A 6,304-nucleotide genomic window follows, 5' to 3' on the forward strand; every position below is an offset into this window, starting at 1 on the left:
AGAAGTCAGAATGGTCTTTGACCTTTGTGCCCCAATAGCAAAAACCTCTCAAAAAAAAAAAATTTAACATTGCTAATTACTAGAACAATGTAAATCAAAAACACATCACATCCATTAGGAGACTGGCTGCACAAAACTGTAAACATACCTGAAACTACTAAATTCTACACATAAAAATGGTAAATTTTATGTTGTAGTAAAAAAAAATTGAAATTACTTTGTTTCAGGAGGAAATGCTATCTTCTCCTTGCAAGGCTGTTTGCTATCCAAACATCCTTGAAAAGATACATTAGAAAAATATATATTTTTTTTGGGGGGGGGGTAGAGGTTTTTGCCATAGGGCACGTGTGCTCACCAGACAGACAGAGAGACAGAGAGACAGAAAGCAAGAAATCACCCCCCAGGGGGGATGACCACGCTACAATCCCTTTTCCTCCATTCTCCTCTCAGGATCTTGGGCACGCACGCACACGCGCCCAGTGTGGGTTTTAAGCCACCGGGTCCAGGACACAAACCGCGGTCAACTACGTGGGAGTCCAGTGATGTAGCCATTTCACTAACTGCTGGTCCTAAGAAAAATATATTTTTAAAAGACAGCCAGTGGCTCAATCACAAATTGTGCAGAAAAGCTAGAAAGTAATGGAGAATTGTCTCTCAATGCATACACTCTACAGTGGAAAGATTGGAAAATTACTATCTTCAGTGTTCAAACCCTGCACCACTAATAATGGGACAACATGCCTCCTTACGTGATGCAACATAAATACACAAATCCCCATGAGTATTCTTTCCACAGGTCTTCAAACTGAATCCAAGCAATTCTTCAGACATAATTTCCAAGTTAGAGGAACACAGGAAATAGAGGAACAAGTTACCACCACCAGGGAGCAGTCACATGAATGTACAAGACAATTGACACAGTCAATTAAACAAGTGATTTTTTTAATATAAAAGGGTATTGGGGGAGATGATCTAGAATGAAAGACATAAAGTGTGTTGCATTAATCTTGACTGGATTCAGAATCATAAAAAACGAGAAACTATTGGGGGGCCAGCAGATGGTGTAATGGTTACGTTGCTGGAATCCCATGTAAGTAGACTGCTGTTTGAGTCCTGGACCCGGTGGCTTAAACTCACACTGGGGGCATGTGCGTGCGTACCCAAGATCCCGAGCGGAAAATGGAGGAGAAAAGATTGCGGCATGGCCATCCCCCCTTGGGGGTGATTTCTCACTTTCTATCTCTCTGTCTTTCTGGTGAGCACACGCGCCCTATAGCAAAAACCTCTCCAAAAAAAAGAGAAGCTATAAAAGACATTTTGCAGGCAACGGTGGAAATTTGAACATAGATTAGAAATAGATTATTTTAGGGAACTACTTTTTTAGATGTAATAGTAATAATGTGGGTTTTGAAGAAGAATGTCCTTATTCTTAGAAATGTGCTCTGAGGGAACCAGCAGTTAGTGTAATGGCTATGTCGCTGGACTCTCACGTAGTCGACCACGGTTTGCATCCCGGACCCGGTGGCTTAAAACTCACGCCGTGTGTGTGCGTGCCCAAGATCCCGAGAGGAGAATGGAGGAGAAGGGATTGTGGCGTGACCATGCCTCCTGGGGGGTGATTTCTCACTTTCTGTCTCTATGTCTCTCTCTGTCTGTCTGGCGAGCGCACACGCCCTATAGCGAAAATCTCTCCAAAAAAAAAAAAAATGTGCTCTGAAGTGTAATGTACCTCTGAAACATGTTTTCAAATTGTTCAACAACATATATACACACATTAAACTACATGAATTTTTTTCTTTCCAACCATTTTCTATTAAAATCTCATATGCTTAAAACGAATAAATGAAATATGCATAACAAACAATGTTTTCTTTTTACTCTGGTGATAATATGAGTGTTACCCTATTCTTTCAAATTTTGATTATTTCTTTCAAATTTTGAAAAAAAAAAAAGATTTTAAGAATTCAACAACAAAACTCACTTGAGGACATGAATCCTGCCTTTGCCACATAATAGCTATATGATACCAATGATGCCAAGAGAAGGTTCTTGAAGTGGTTCACAAAATTGGAAGAGAGTTGGGAGAGGCTTTATGTATCCATATTCTCCATTGATCCCCCATCCACACCACCTCAATAAGCAAAACCTTACCTAGGAACAATGTACTCTCTGCAGCCTCCTAAGCACTAGGGTTTTGGCTCCTAAAGCCCACTCACCGGATGCTATGTGACCTGGGCGAGGTGCTTAATTTCTCAGAGGACTTAGTATTGAGCGGATCCGAAAAATGAAGAGGAAAAGGGAGCTTAGAATGACTTCCACATTTCTGGCCAGCATGAACCATCAGGAAGAGGAGACATAAGGATCCTTGGGGGTTTTGGAGCTATTTCAGGCCAAAAGACTCAGGAAGAAAGACCTTTTTAGCTACCACATGGGAACTTAAAACTATTTAATTTTAATATTGACCAAATGAGACTTTTTTTTTATCTCAAGTTGGTGAAGAACACAATAAATCCCTTTATTTTTAAAATGTTCTATAATAAGCACATATTACTTTATTTTTAAGGAAAAATATTTTTAAGTGTTTCTGCAGTGAACTCAGAAATAGCTAAGGTCTTGTATGAGCTATATTTTCAGTTATGAGTAATTATGTAATTATGAGCTATCAAGTTTAAGTTCATACGTTTGAACTTTTAAACTTTCATCAGTCCATTTATAATACTAAACTGTTGCTTGGTGTGTTTTGGCAGCAGTAGATGGAGAAACTGATCACAGAAGTAGTAACAGGATGGGAGCACCCACACCGGTAGTGGAGGTGGCACTCTGAAAAGAGGTGGACACTGAGTGACAATCACAGCTGGAATGATGGGAGAAACCACAGACGAACAGGACAGCTGCAGGGTCTGAAACATCCAGGATCCACAAGGAAGGGTAAAGAAGGGTAGAGAAGGGTGCAAAATCTGTTAATAGCCACAAAATGGCTCACCAATTGTATTTTCAAGAGTTAAAAATAGATTATCTCTGATCCTCATCAAAACCTTGTAAAGTAACATTGTTATGTTTCATTTTTGTTTTGTCAAAGTGAAAAAAGAAAAGAAAATAGTAAGGAAAGATTTACAACAAAAAGCAGCTGTTCCTGGGAACCAGCAGTTAGCATAATGGCTATGTCACTGGACTCCCATGTAGTCGACTGCGGTTTGCGTACCGGACCCGGTGGCTTAAAACTCACGCCGGGCACGTGTGCGTGCGTGCCCAAGATCCCAAGAGGAGAATAGAGGAGAAGGGATTGCGGCGTGACCATCCCCCCTGGGGGGTGATTTCTTGCTTTCTGTCTCTGTCTCTCTCTATCTGGCGAGTGCACGCGCCCTATAGCGAAAAACCTCTCCAAAAAAAAGAAAAAAAAAGCAACTGTTCCTCACCATACCCTATTTATTTAATTATTTTTTTGGTTTGTTTTGGTAAACAGAATGTATACTCTTAAGAGACAGAGAGAGACAGAGACAGAATGAGAAAGCACCCTCCATATGGGATAGCCACACCACAATCCCTTTTCCATTTCTCCTCTTGAGATTTGGTGCATGCCCAAAATTTCATGGGTTTCTGTTTCTCTTGGACTCCCCATCTATACTTGCCTAGCATATTTTTTAAGCTGCTGGGCCTGAGACTTGAACCACACAGCTGGTCACATGGAATTTCCACTGTAACTACCATGCCACTGGCTGACCCAGTCCTTGCTTTTTACTTCTCCAGCCTCAATCCTGCTTTCTAAAGACAAATACTCTAACCTTTAAATTCTGCTGGTGATCTTCAACTGTATAAATATTGGGTCATCGGGAGAGTCATAGAAAGTCATTTTTGCATAGAAAAAAATACATCATGACTTTCCCGGTGACCTAATAAAATTAAGCTGCTTTTTTATTACTTTATTGACTCTTGCAATGGCATATAAAATTCAGCTTAATTCACCCCCTTTAGTACACAATAAACACAAAATTGTTACATCACTATTTTGAATCCTATTGCTTTCTAATAGTCTTAAGGCTATTGCTCGCTTAATAGCCTCAAATAGCCTTAAACTTCTGTTTTTAGTTCTATTAAATACAGATAGCATCTCTTGACTTTCATTCTGTGAGAGGAGGATATCTGGGCTCCTGTTTCTCTTTGACTCCCCATCTATACTTCTACCTCCAAAATTTTTCAAGCTATACTCTAACACTAAGATTTCAATGACTCTTAACACTTATCATCTGTCCTGCAACTATAATTGTCTTCCAAAGCATGTCTTTTTTTTTCTTATTGGGAGCATGCACTTACCAGAGAGAGACCCAGAGAGACAGAGAAAGAAAGAAATCACCCTCCAAGGGGATGGCAATGGCACAATCACTTCTCCTCTATTCTTTTTTCAGGATCTTGGGCACATAGGTACCTGCAACCAGAACTCAAACAGTACAGTTGGCTGCAGCTATGTGGAATCACAGGGCTTCTGGCCCTGTCCCATCTTATCCACTCTATTTTTTTATTGGAATTATATATGTTTAATGCCTATTAATGTCTTTTACCTTGATTCATAGTTGTGTATGATTTTAAGTCTTTTAAAGATCATTTCTAGATATCTTTCTAATTTTCATTCAATTTTTGCCTTTAAGTTCTCCCAAATCCATGTCCTATGAAATTATTTTCTTTCCTGGAGCCCCCATTCTTAAATATAAACTGGTGGCTAAGACATGCACACAGCTGACATTCTGGGTTACTCCTGCTTCATCCTGAATTCCATGACTTATTTTGTGTGTTACTCTCTTCTTTTACTGATGGAATCCATGCTCAAATAACTCCTTAAGAAAATGTGCATGAACTTTCGGGACCAGCAGTTAGTGTAATGGCTATGTCACTGGGCTCCCATGTAGTCGACCACGGTTCGCGTCCTGGACCCGGTGGCTTAAGCTCACGCCGGGTGCATGTGCGTGCGTGCCCAAGATCCCAAGAGGAGAATGGAGGAGAAGGGATTGCAGCGTGGCCATCCCCCCTGGGGGGTGATTTCTCACTTTCTATCTCTCTGTCTCTCTCTCTCTGTCTGGCGAGCGCACGTGCCCTATAGCAAAAACCTCTACAAAAAAAAAATGTGTATGAACTTTCTGGGTACTTTCATGTCTAACAATGTCTTTATTTTATCATCACAATTAATGTGGGCATAGATATCACAAGTTGAAAATCATTTTCCCTCTAAACTTTAAAGCTATTATTCCACTGTTTCTAGTATAGCTGATGAGAAATCTAATGCCAGTATGATTCTTGTAGAAGTTTGTATTCACCTCACCCTTGGGAAGCTTTTGTGTTTTGTTTTTTGAGAGGTTTTTGCTGTAGGGTGCATGCGCTCGCCACAGAGACAGACAGAAAGTGAGAAATCACCCCCTAAGGGGGATGGCCATGCTGCAATCCCTTCTCCTCCATTCTCCTCTCGGACATGCACACGCACCCAGTGTTTGAGTGTGAGCCACTGGGTCCAGGACTTGAACCGCAGTCGACCACATGGGAGTCCAGTGACGTAACCATTATGCCAACTGCTGGTCCCCTTGGGAAGCTTTTAGGGAACTACCTATACAACTTGTTCTGAAACTTGCAAATGATGCATAGCTGTTTCCATTTCCCCTAATAAGCCCTCTGGAGGCCCATTTTAATTGAAAGCTCACTTCTTTAGTTCTGAAAGTTTCCATTGTATTATTTCTTTGCTTACTTTCTCCTCTCTCTCTGCTCTTTCTGGAATTCCTACTAGTCTGTTGGTGGACCCCCTCTGGAATGATCCTGTGTGTGTTTTATATTCTCATATTTTACATATTTATGCTTTCTTGCTCCGGGTTTTGGGAGATTTCTAATTTATCTTAAAATATTTTGTTGAATATTTCATTTCCAGTAATTCCTTCCCACTTTCTGCTTCTTACTTTTAATAGCATTGTTGTTAGATAGAGATAATAATAATAATTAACTTCGTAGAGTTGTTGACTCCTCTTAAATTATAATTGTTTCCTCTGGGATCTGTTTTTCCGTTTATCATTCATCATGTGTAGGCATTTCTCAAATGTTTGGTGATTCTTAGCTGTCATGTTATTCTTAAGAATAAGACAAGAGGGGGCTAGCAGGTGGCATTATGGTTAAGAGTGCTAGACTCCCGTATGGCTGACTGCAGTTTGAGTCGGTCTGCCTGGACCAGGCAGCTTGCTTTCTCAACTTTTTCTCTAACTCTATCCCTCTCTGGTCAAATTAAGATAAATAATAAATGGATAAATAAAGTTAAATAAAATAATTCTTTTTT

General features: G+C 40.2%; 1 long non-coding RNA gene across 1 annotated transcript in view; it reads left to right on the forward strand.

Annotated features, from left to right (window-relative positions):
• LOC102473163 (uncharacterized) overlaps positions 1-2,934 on the forward strand; it is a 40,359-nt gene extending 37,425 nt beyond the window's left edge. Inside the window, exon 4 of the long non-coding RNA XR_335367.2 lies at positions 2,748-2,934. This is a non-coding gene — a long non-coding RNA (uncharacterized LOC102473163). The remainder of the gene's footprint in view (positions 1-2,747) is intronic.
• The last annotated feature ends 3,370 nt before the right edge of the window (positions 2,935-6,304 follow it).

Source organism: Tupaia chinensis, unplaced genomic scaffold (assembly GCF_000334495.1).
Source record: "Tupaia chinensis unplaced genomic scaffold, TupChi_1.0 Scaffold000402_1, whole genome shotgun sequence".
In the NCBI taxonomy this organism is placed as follows: domain Eukaryota; kingdom Metazoa; phylum Chordata; class Mammalia; order Scandentia; family Tupaiidae; genus Tupaia; species Tupaia belangeri.